Source organism: Anastrepha ludens, chromosome 5 (assembly GCF_028408465.1).
Source record: "Anastrepha ludens isolate Willacy chromosome 5, idAnaLude1.1, whole genome shotgun sequence".
NCBI lineage: Eukaryota > Metazoa > Arthropoda > Insecta > Diptera > Tephritidae > Anastrepha > Anastrepha ludens.
This window is the reverse complement of record NC_071501.1, coordinates 117718083-117731244: the sequence shown is the minus strand read 5'-3', so window position 1 is coordinate 117731244 and position 13162 is coordinate 117718083. Positions and strand designations below refer to the sequence as shown.

The window sequence follows — 13162 nt, the reverse complement described above, 5'->3', positions numbered from 1 at the left end:
TGTGCAAAGTGAAATACAAAAAAATTTGGCGTATTCGCCAACAAAAGCACAAAAGCGAGTAAAGTCTGCAAATGAAGTCTGTAAGCGGTTTCGATGTCGATGTTTTGACTGACCGCCAACCGCAAACCGCAGTCAGTTAGCCAATATTGCGTCGGTTAAATCTTTCGTGGAAGGGTAGGTGCCTTTTTGTGGAGGTGTGGGTATGTGTGTATATACATACGTGCGTGTGTGGGTGTGTACAAAGGACCCCACACAGCGGAAATATTTTGCGGGATAAAATCAAAAGTGAATGTATGCAAAATGCGGCTGATTAATTTTAAGAAAAAGTAAACAAAAAATCAAAAACAATTTGAGCAGCTCAGCTCCATGAATGAAAGAATTTTAAATGTTGGCACACCACACCATAGGAATGAGAAATATATTTTGCGTACTCCAGTAATTCTAAGAAAGCTTAACAAAATTGCGGCCTTTGGTGTGGGAATCAATTAAAAAGGCGTAATAATCATACATATCTTAAGCTAATGTGCGCACCAAAGATCAAAGTGATTTTGCGGAAAATCGAATGGCAAGGCGGTGCAGCCTTCAGGCTGCGCTTAGATACCTGCCAGCTGTTTCTCATCAAGTGGAAAATAGCTAAGCCCATCAAACGCTAGAGAATACCACGTCTCTCGCGCTCCCACGATAGTCGGTTCTACGCAACCAGACTGACCCGGGCTTATGTCCGGCCAAGCATTGAAACTTCAGCAGCATTCCTCGTACATGTATGGGGAATGTTTATGCTGCCACAACAATCAAAAAACAACGAGAAACTACAATCACGTCTCTCGAACCGAGGTTGGATTCATCAGGAGGCAGCTGCGTTAGTCAAATGGAATAACAAATCTTGACATTAGGAATTCGAGCAGTTCGACGAAATGCCATATCACCTTCGAATTTGGAAAGAAATATAAAATTCGATATTCGTAGTGACATTATTGAATCCAAAGCGTAGACTTTCAAATTTTTGGGCAGACTTTCTTTTTGCTGGCGAAGAAACACTTCAGTTTGAAATTAATAAATCCCAAATCATGAAAATCATAGATAGAAATGAAGTGAGAGTTCTGTAATTACGATTACCCTAAACTTCAGTTACTGCTGTATATTTTTCCAAATTGGTCCAAATTTGGCTAGCGAAACATCCGCAGCAGAATACAGAAATCTTCACTTCTTGTAGACAGCAGGCAATTGTCGGACAGATACGACTCTTTGGTAGGTGTGACTTGGAGCTCAGCCATCGTGCTTAGTCATACAGCGAGCTGTTGCCTTCAGGTTGAGAAGGAGGCTTAGTATGCCGCTCCTGCAGGATCTATGGTTATCAAAGGGGATGTGAAAATTGGGTATTTGGAGTGCAAAACGCTCCTGAATGTATATATGAGTAATGTGTAGATGAGAAGGCCGTTGGGGCAACACTCTCAAACGCCGTGTGTACATATATGAGTACATTAGGGAGGCTTAATTTTGCTTTAGCCTGGGTTTTCTCCTTATGGGGTATGGGCCTCTTAATGCGTTTTTTGCATAAGAGGCGGCTGTCTGTAAATGAAGAAAGTGTTTGTTGGTCGCCAAGAGAATATTGGGTGCATGTCCTCTGCAAATGCCCAATGTACACAGACCTTAGGAACCTTATGGGTGTGGGGATTAGTTGCACCGATGGACGGTATGATGTGAGTGGTGAGTAACCACCCGTCGTAATGTCGATATGCTAGGTCAGTATGCGCGTGAAGTATTCAGATGGCGAAGGATTTTTAGGCTGAAGCTGTTATAGTTTTTGGGGTATGGTCACCAGTGCAGAGCTGTATGGAATCTCAACTGGCGGGAGTCTTGGCTACGAAGTCTGGCCGGAAACTTACGTTTGGTACCACGGGTAACAGGAGCCCTCGGAGCTTGGTCTTCCCTGTTCTTGAGGATAGGAGCATCATGGTGGTTGTGATTTAACAACTAAATGCGGTTATAGAGCCTTTTCGGCTCGATGTGGAGGGACATTACAACCAGGTACCGGACCCATAGCACGTTAGAAGTTTAGATAGGCCTCAAACGCCCCCAATATATGATAGTTAGTGCGTCCATTCCACTCTGCCAATTGATACCGTAAATGCTTTTAGCTTTTAGGGGCGCTGATCAACGCAATGATTTGATCCGTTGCGCTTTTGAGCAGCGTGGAGACACACCGACGTCGGTAGGCACCCACGTAAAGCCGTCCGGTGAGTGTATCCTAAACTTCAGTCATTGTTGTATATTTTTCTACATTGGCCTCCAAACTGTCTATCAAAACTTCCGCAGCAGAACACAGAAATGGCAGAAGGACTTACATGCCGCATAGAAACAAAGCGATGGTGTAATGATAACATGGAAGGGGGAGGAATGGAGAAATGCTCAACATTTTTCATATAGACTATCTGCAAAACAAAAAAAAAATTGTCAAAAAATCCGCGCGATTTTTGAGCCACTTCATTCTTGTACTTTACTACACCAAAATTTAATGGGCTTATGCAGCTGATTCTGATTAAAAGTTTGAAATTTTGAGGTACATATTTCTGAATTGGGCGATAACCGCTTAAGCGATTTTGGCCGAATTTAACAAAGCACACCAGTCATTTCTTTCTCGTGCTAACCGGAGCCAGTTGGACACACCATGAGAAGCCAAGTCCTTCTTCTTCGGTACTAGCTGGTGATAGCAGAGGAAAAGGAAGGCATTTTCAGTTACTACTAACCTTAAAAATACAGCTATTAAAATTTCATGATATTCTATTAATTAGTTCGTGAGTTATTGTGCCAAGAGGGACGCTAGTTTCGTTATTGGATGGAACAAAAATAATTTCGGGTTTTACTTTTACACTGCGTCTTGGTTGGCGTTCAATCAAAGCAATGACTTGAAAAGTGCTATGGGTACTGCGCTCCATCAGAAACAAAAACAAAAAACAATGATTTGCTGACTTCAAACGTGGTCGTGGAGATACGGAGGCACCGATGATGTATGTACAACGCAGTGGACGTCCAAATGAGGCGGTAGCACCAGAATACATCAAAAAATCCACAAAATCGTTTTGAATGATCGAAAAGTGAAGTGGCGTGAGTTAGTTGACATCGTAAAGATATCAAACGAAGGTCTTGGCTTTATATTGTATGAGCATCTGACTATGGGAAAGCTCTGTTGGCTCACTGTTGACCAAAAACAAGACAACGCACCGTGTCACAAGTCAATCAAAACAGTGGCAAAACTACATGAATTGAACTTCAAATTGTCCCCACATCCACCTACTGGCTGTTCGCAGACCTAAAAAAATGCTCGCCGGTAAGAAATTTCGCTCGAATGAAGAGCTTTTCGCTGAAACTGAGACCTATTTTGAGGCAAAAGATAAATCGTACTACAAATGAGGTGTTCAAATGTTAGAGCGGCGCTGGAATGCCTGCGTTGTTCTTGATAGGAATTACGTTGAGGAATAAAGTTAATTTTGAGCAAAAAAATACGCTTGTTTTCTTTGTTAGGCTTAAGACTTTATATAAACTAATTCATTATTTCTAGAAAATTTCTGGCCCATTCATTTAGTATAACAAAGCGCAAGTTGGAAGTGGCTCAAAAAATATAAAAAATCAACGCGATTTGTGAGCGACTTTAAACTTGGATTTCATTAGACTAAAATTTAATAGACTATAAAATGGCAGGTCTTGAAGTTTTGTAAAAATTCTGATTAAAAGGTTTAAAATTTGTATGACAATTTTTTTTTTTTATTTGTTAAATTTTCGTGAATTTTATATATTAGAAAGTTTGGAGCTTTGAGTTACATTGTTTTTGTAGTAGAATGCACTATACTTTTCCAAAATCATACAAAAAAATGAAATTCAAGGTGGCGCAAAACTAGTCACACTAACGAAAAATGTATAATGGCGTCGTACGTCAATCCTTTTTGACACTTGTGAACTAGGCAACTGCGATATACAAACAGACAAGCAATGGAGCGTAAGATCGAAATAAAAATTTCCATCACTCAAAATCATTTTCCTTTTTATATAGCAAAAAAGTTATTCAAAAACAAGCTTGGATGATTAATTTAGCCCCACCTGGTACAAAACAGGAATATTACTTCAAGTTGGTCGCGTTGTTTTGATCGTTTGTAGATTCTTTTCGCTTGATTTCCATTCCCAGATCTTTTCGCTTGCTAAAGCTGATGAATAAAATTTCTATGGCCACTCTACACTCCATTTACTGAAATATTCGAGTGCAACAGCAGAAGATAACGTAAACGATAATAATACAATGTTAAAGTAAAATAAAATCAAATCAAGAAACAGATGAAAAGCAATGTTTGAGACTAAATCTCTAGCCGCTAACTCTTTGCGAAGTGGCCGGCAAAGTGCATACAGATGTGGGTCCATACATACACACACAAACACACATGTATACATGTATGTTTATAAATAAAAGATTAAGGAACGTCCAACTAGCGGTTGATGATACAAATACAATAACGAGTATGATTCGATACGCGATTACGAGACGATGAAGTAGAAACAACGGCAAAATGAAAAGCTCAGCAAATAGAATAAAGTAAGACGATAAGAAAGGTAAGATAAAACAACAGCAACAACAACAACAAATGAGAAGTTAACTGGCTACAGCAGCAAGAGAAGAGAGCAAAAAATATTAAACGACCTTTTTGTATAAATGTATGCATGTTTGAATGTATGTTTGCATGTATGTTCACATGAGTCCAAGAAGTCAACCAGGGAATGAATGCAGCGATTCATTGGTTGGCGTACAACAACCGCAGCACAACTGGAGTCAGCCGTGGTCCATTGGGATTAGCAGCAGCAGCACCAACACCACCATCAACATCCCCATCACCATTAGGAGCAACAAAGCAATATAGCAATAGTGACAGTCAAAGCCAAAGCGCCGGTCACAATTTACCTTCACGAATTTGTGCCGCTATGGCTGCTGCCGCACGACTCTCTCCTTCTACCTTGCTCTCCAACGCGCAACTTCTTCTCATTCTGTTGCTGTCGTTGCCATTGCTGTTGCTCTATACTCTATGCAATCGCCGATCAGATCGTTCGACCGTAGCAAGCAAACTCGATTGACGGGGCTATTAACGTCCATCGTACATATGAAACAAGATATTTTTTCGACCGCAGCAATACTGAAACCACCTCACTGCCATCTCTTAACATCACCACCGCCTCCTTTCACTTCACTTGCGCGATGGCGCTGTCCACACACACACACACACACACCCAGCAACTCTTCCAACACACGGCGAACACTTTAAAACACAATCAAATGAGAAGACGTCGCACATGGAGGGGAAGGGAGCGTGTGAGAGGGTTCGGTAGCGGTAATAATGAGGGAGATGGGTAAAAGCGAAGGAACGTAAACTGCCCTGAGGCAGTGACGAAGAACGACACACGCTTTAGCTGGTCGCAGCATTTCGGCATTCTTTCGTGTGAGTAATGTGTGGTTAATGCCAGTTCACGGCTCCAGGTGATCACAAAGCGGACATACACATACATACATATACATACGAGTACATATAGAAGCGCACATGTATAGTGCAAGCACAGTGCTTGCAAAAAAGGGTGGCCAGGTGCGAAGAAAATTGGTTGAGGCACACGTTGATTTGTAAGAAATATTTTTATAACTGCCTATGTACAGGGTGGCTGATGATTTTTGCTACATTAAGAAACTCAAATAACTTTTTTTAGTGTATGGAATTCATTTATTTTTTTTTCAAGTTGAAGGTCATTAAATTTTATTAAATGTAGCTTAACTAGTTTTAAAAATAATTGAATTTAAATGCCCCCCATGCTCGTTGACACAAGTGCGGCATCTTAGTAAAAAGTTGTTCTTTGCTGCTTTGAGAGTTGCGACAGGAATAGCCGCAATTGTTGCCCGAATGGATTGTTTTAGTTCATCCAAATTTGTTGGCTTTGTTTTATAAACTTCTTGTTTACATAAACCCCACAAGAAAAAGTCAGGTGCAGTAAGGTCAGGCGACCTGGGGGGTCAACGAAATTCGGAGTTTCTTGAAATCAGTTTATTGGGAAATTTTCGTCGCAACTCTGTCATAACAGTCTGGGCTATGTGAGACGTTGCCCCATCTTGTTGAAACCACACAGAGTTGAAAGGAATTCTCTTTCGGCGTAGTTCTGGATAGAAAAATTCTTTCAGCATTTTCAAATAACGGTCTCCAGTAACCGTAACGGTGTGACCATTTTCTTCAAAAAAATAAGGCCCGACAATACAGCGTGAAGAAACCGCACACCACACTGTCACGCGAAGAGGATGCAATTCCGTCTCGTAGAGTATCTGTGGGTTAGAAGTACTCCATATTCGACAATTTTGTTTGTTCACATTGCCGTTTAAATCGAAATGGGCCTCATCAGACATGAAAAGGCAGTTTAACATGTTTTGGTCTTCTTCCACCATTTGAGGATCTTCTGGCAAAATTATAAGCGAATCGGCAAGTCTGCTGCATTCAGTTTGTTAACCATTTGAATTTTATAGGGAAATAAGTCTAAATCTTTGTGCATTATTGTTTGCAAAGACTGTCGGCTGACACCAAGTTGAGCAGATAAGCTTCTTGTTGAAACCCTTGGATTGCTTTGTATAGCTGCAGTTACAGCAGCGATCGATTCCTCCGTCCGAACTGGTGGGTTTCGATGATAAGGCCTTCTTGCGACTGTTCCTTACTCAGCAAAATTATTCACCAGTCTCATTATGGTCCATCTGCTCGGGGGATCGCCGCCAAACATCCGCCTGTACTCTCTCTGTACCAAAACTACGGAATCCAGTGCGTGATAGCGGCGGACTATCCAAATTCTTGTTTGCGTGTCCCAGTTATCCATTTTAATAAATTTTAAAGATCAATCTGCAAATTAAAACAAAAATGGAACAGATAACTTAAAAAGAAAAAAAGTTATTCAATTTTTTTTTGGTAGCGGCTTTCATCAGCCACCCTGTACATACGCAGATATATTTATATATATATATAAATATACGCGCATTGTAGTGCTTGTAGTTCACTTAAGTGACTGGTATTTACGTGGGTACAACGTTTTACTTAAAGTGTTTCCACTAAGTGCATATACCGACATTCGCATGCATAAGTACACAAACATAAGCATAAGCAGACATGATGCATTTAATGCTGCTGCATATGAGTATGGTGAATGTATGGTAGGGATATACATACATACACACATACACATATAATTAAGTGGCGGTGAGTGGTCGTGGAACACGAAGCTGCAGAAGAAGTTATCAGAATGTGGAGTATGGCGTATGTGGAGTGTGCGGTGTTTGTCAAGAGAAATAATTAACGTTTTAATTACATTTTATAGTTGAACGTCTGTCAGGCGTAATTATTATTTGTATCACACTTTAGAAAATACGCGCGCTACCAGAGGCAGTAATGCGGCAAAACTTCAAAGTCATCATAAAATATTTTTAGTAGGATGCACTATATACTCCTGTGTGTGTATTAAATAAATGGAGGGGAACTAGTGTGGAAGTTATGTAAGCAAGTGAAGCAGAAATTGAGTGCTCATTTGCATGTGGAGTAGCTATGTACGAAAAAACAAAACAACAAAACCAAAAAGCACAAACAAAAAAATACGCTCAGAAGTGAGCTTAGCAACAAAGTTCACGAAGAGTAGCAATTTTGTGTGAGAAAGCCAGCTATTCACTTATTATATTTAATTAAGGGGTTAGGGTTAGGAGTAATCAGCAGCAGCATGAAAAAAATAGTATTTTTCATAATTTTTCTCGACAGTAGTTTATAGTTTATTTCACAAAGGTAATAAGACTGAATTATTATATAATATATTTCATGTTGAGTACAGCAAATTAAAAAAAACAAAATTTTTTTTTTTGTCATTTTTGACTCTTACAATTTATTGAAAACAAAAAGTACTTGCCACAACAAGAAAATCTACCTTGAGCAAAAAGTTCCCAGAACAACCGCCAGGTGACGCTCTAAGTCAACTGATTTGAGTTCTGTTTTTTTTTTGTTTTTGTTTTGGTTGCCACATCTGTGATTGACCTACCGAAATTTTATCGCCATTGCTTGACATTTGTAACAGTTACGCCGTTTTGAGTAAATCTACCTCTACACGTGTTTTCGATTTTGTACAGCTTTACAAATAGATTTGAATTTGCCACAATGAGTTTGTATTAAATGTTGCATTACAAATGGATTCAACGGTGTGAAATCCTTAGAAATGTAGAGAAACTATTTCGGTAATGATACCCTAAAGAAAACAGTCGTTTAAGACTGAAATAAACGCTTCAGAAAAGATCGTGAGTCCACAGAGGAAGCCGAAGGTAGGAGCAGGGGCAGGCTGTCGACATCGGAAGACTTTAAGAAATTGAAAGAAAAGTTGATCAATAACTGCAAATTTACCATCAAAGAGCTAGCAGAGGACTCGAACATTGCTTATGGATTCGTTCGGAATATTGCAGTTAAGGACTTGGGTATGCGCCGTGTGTGTTGCTGCAAAGATGGTCACATAGGACCTGATTTTTATGCTATACATTGTGTAAAATAAGTACCCGGAATTTATAATTTAAACTCTCCCGGGAATACCTGACACTTCAAATTTGGTTTTTTCATGTTGGTACACATGTCCTTGAATGCACAAGCCTTATTAGAACGGGATCTATTACTTAGTGTGTTTTATTCTGCAGTCAAAGTGAGTTGATCTTTTGTTTACTTGGCGAATTTTACTATGGATTTTTGCAAAAAGAGCATCGGAAGGAGGTCTCTGAAGACATGGTTTCCCGAGCTAATACGGACCCTACGTTCATGAAACGCATAATAACTGGTGATGAGACATGGGTCTACGAGTACGATATGCAAACCAGTCAGCAATCGTCTGAATGGCGCTTCGAGAACGAGCCGTATCCAAAAAAAACCACGCCAAAGCCGGTCAAAAGTGAAGGTTATGCTCACGGTTTTCTTTGATTACCAAGGCGTGGTGCACTCTGAGTTCCTTCCAGAGGGCCAAACGGTTAATAAGGAATATTATTTATCCGTTTTAAGGCGTTTACGTGAAGCCATTCGCCGTAAACGGCCCGAATTGTGGAAGGACAATTCGTGGATTCTGCACGACGACAACGCGCCATCGCACCGAGCCTTGATTGTACGCGAATACAAGACCAAAAACTTAATAAATACTATCGAACAGCCACCGTATTCGCCAGATCTCGCACCCTGTGACTTTTTTCTCTTCCCAAAACTAAAATTGCCACTTCGGGGAAGGGGTTTTGAGTCGATTGAAGACATTAAAAAAAATTCGCTAAAGGAGCTGAAGGCCATCCCGGCGCCGGCCTACCAGCGGGCCATGGATGACTGGGTTGTTCGTTGGAATATTTGTATCGGCTCAAAAGGAGCCTATTTTGAAGGCGATCCAACAAATAATGATGAATAATATGAAAAAATGTGTTTTTTTTTTTAAATTCCGGGTACTTATTTTACACAATGTATATACCAGCGTGGTCCGTGTTGATATCGCCAAAGACATGATTTTCTGATTCGATTCTTTTACGGCCTTGCTGGTTTGGGATCATTATCCTTCTGATATACCCACTTCAGTGGAATATTCCATGTGAAATATGGTAACATTACCTCGTGCAGTATTTTTATATATTTGCCCTTTGATTACTGATTCTCTTAATCAAATAAACTGGGCCAACTCCACTACATGAAAAGCTCCGCCATACCATGACTTTAGCGCCGCCATATTTGACCGTTTTTGTGGTGAATCGGGGATTATATTGCGTGTTAGGAGGACGCGGAGTCTGTACTACCAAACAAGTCGACTTTGCTGCCATCTGACCGCAATATATTTCGCCATTAACCCAAGGGCCAGGACACATGCTCTTCTGCCAACTCTATACGGACTTTCACGTGCTTCTTTGTAATTAGTGGTACTTTTCGTAGAATTCGTGGGAATAATTTATGTTGCACTAAACGTTTACGCAGAGTTTCAGAACTAACTGGCAAACTAAGGTCTTCTCATAAGGCTTGACTGATGCAAATCGGTGGATGGGGATATTTTGTGCCTTCGTCCGCCAGTTTCATGCTTATTTTTATAATTCCAGGCTTTTGCTCCCATCTGAAGCCAGAACACCCTATTGAATCTTGAATTTACTTGTATGTTTTTCCCTGTTCTCTTAGACTTTTGGTCATTACTCGCTTCTCCTCGGTACAGAGATTTTCTCTACTGATTACATCCTATGGAATCGTGAATTTCCTAGAATTTTGGTCATTATTCGCTTTTACTCGTTACAGAGATTTTCTCTACCCACAATAACCAAAAAACCCGTACATAAATTACTAATTGTTTATTAAAATTGCTAGTAGGTTACGTACTTTTCAAGGCTTGTGTATGTATTTATAAATTAAAGAAGGACGGTGCCGTATGCAGAAGTCCACGCGAGTGGGCAAAGTCCTTGAACAGTATTCACTTGGGAGTGGCCCGGACGATTCTTCTGCTGCACCCAAATATCCTCTGGGGAAGATTCCGAATAGCCGTTTGAGAGCGAGCTAATGTGAGAAGGCGAAGTTACGCAGGGTACCTGGTTGCGCGCTGAGTTTCGCATCCGCCACGTAAAAATTCATATTGATATCATCGATCTTAACAACTGCGCTGTTAGTTCTGCCTTTTTCAAACTGGATAAAGAAGTAAAGTAATTCGTACCTTGTCATGTCGGTCTCCTTGCCGCTGGGATGAGGCTTAAGTGGCGAGTTAACCGCATTCTATGGAGATTAACTTACCACGAACTAAGAGGGCAGCTCCATATAGGAATTGGGTATCCACTCAACCGCGGAACGGCGGAATTGGTGGCCACCCAAGTACTATGTGGAGAGTACCGTACGGACAACCAGGCAGGAGGTATAAAATGCATTTTCCTACAATGTGGAGGCTAACCAAGGATCTCTCTGCACGAGGTAACCCACTTCTGGGAAATCCACCCGTCGAGCAATCGACGGCTCGGGCATCGGATGTGCAGGTCCGAACCCCACACTCCCCTATGACCGGAACTGACACCCAGGGTTTCGGAGGAAGCGCACTACTAGTGGTGAAACATGGCACATTGGCTATGCCAATGGAGAGCCGAGTGAGTGTGAGCGATATACCGCAGTCGAAACGATCTGAAGCAACTGAACAAGTTGTGGAGGATGTGGAGATGGCGGACAATCTCTCAGTAGACTCAGACGGATCTCTGGTACCGAGTAAGTCTTTGACAACGGTTAAACCTGGTGTGAATCAGGTAAGTACCGGTAAAAAGACCGAAGTTATTGGAGATTCGAACGCAGGTGTTGGTCTAACCGCTAGGCAGATCAAACGAAGAAGACAGAAGGCGAGGCAAGCTGAAGCACTAGCTAAGGCAAGGACTCAAGCTCCGTCAACTTCGACACCTGTAACGGAAACGAGAAAGCGTGGCAGAACAGAGGATTCCTCTGTAGCGCTGCGCTCTTCCGGAAACGAAACGGGGTCTGTGCCAACGACCGGGAAGAGGAGAAAGGCAAAGAAGAGGAAAGTCGAGAGACGGAATTCGGAAATGCCTGCATCCTCGACCCAATCCAAGGCAGACAAACCTTTGCCTGACAAGGCAGAGGCTAAGGGACCTCAAATGTCGAATGACACTCTTCCGTCAACGTCTGGCGAATCATTCGCGAGAATGGCAGCAAAGGCAATGACGGTGGAGATATATACCGACAAACAAGATGATCTACTGTCCAAAGGGCAACAAGACTATCTTGACAGCTATCTTTGGAAAGCTATCGGTGAGTCGAAAGACGCGCCGACGTTCGACGGGAAAAGCGTGGTGGACGGCATCGTAAAGGTGCACTGTTCCAATGCTTTTTCCCGAGAATGGCTAGAAAAAGCGATAGCAAAGATTCCAGCCTGCGAAAATAGCAAGTTTATTCTTGTTGAGAGTAGCAAAGAAAGGCTGGTACGAGCGAGTGTCTGGATTCCGGGTCCTTCCTGTAATTCAGCAGAACTCCTCAAACGCATCCGTGTTCAGAATAAGGATCTTGACACGACTCTCTGGAGAGTATACTCGTGCACCAGGCAGAAATCCGCTACCACTTCGGAGGCGGGTTCCCACCTGGTACTGGGTACCGATCTTGGGTCCCTCAAGGTTCCTAAGTCGAAGTACGGGTGCTGTCCTCACTTACATCTGGGGCGGATCCAGTTCCGTGTCCAGGATAAGGTGGAGGACAAAGCGTAAATATACTCAGTCTCATGACTGAAATAATATTTACACAGATAAATCTGAAGCATAGCAAAGCGTCTACGGCTCTCTTGTGCCGTAGGCATGCAAAACTGCTAACAAACCCACACATAATACTTATACAAGAACCATGGGTATGTCACAAGCGTATCTGTGGTCTAAGTGCTATGTCGTGGGGACAAATACTTCATTGTGAAGGGAATGTGAGACCGCGAGCATGTATTATCATGCCGAGGTTGATCGAACACACGATGTTAAAAGAGCTATGCTCCGGAGCTATCGTTGCTGCAAAAATAAAGTACTTGAAAAGTGGGAACAGTGTCGAAGCTATCATAGTTTCGGCCTACCTACCCTACGACTCTTTACAGCCACCTCCTTCGAGGGAGCTAAGAGAAGTGGTCAAGTACGCAGAATCCATATGCAAATTCACAGACCATTGTGTAGGGAAGCAGCAAATGCAACCCCAGAGGTCTCAAGTTACTGGATTTTATCCTGTCATCCGATTTGGTCATCCAAAACACTGGTAACAAACCAACTTTTGCGACCAGAAGGAGACAAGAGGTGATTGATTTAACACTTACCAATAGGTCAGTTGGAAATCAAATCAACCGATGGCGAGTTTTGGAAGAGGACTCTCTTTCTGATCATCGTCTTATCGAATTCCGACTGGGAATTGACACAATATCAATACCTTCCGGTAGGAATCCTCGAAATGTGGACTGGGACAGGTATGGTGAGCTTGTAACAGAGCGATTACCAAACCTGAAAAAACTCAAATCAGCAGAAATGATTGAAGATGCTGCTAAGAAATTAGAAGGTACTTTAATAAATTACTTTGAGGAACTGTGTCCACTCAGGCAAAGCAGACAGGGGAAAGCGGTTCCT

At 41.7% G+C, this 13162-nt stretch overlaps 1 protein-coding gene across 4 annotated transcripts in view; it reads right to left on the bottom strand.

The window, feature by feature from the left end:
* Positions 1-13162, bottom strand: part of LOC128865138 (vitellogenin-like) — a 172053-nt gene that overhangs the window by 92984 nt on the left and 65907 nt on the right. The window lies entirely within an intron of this gene.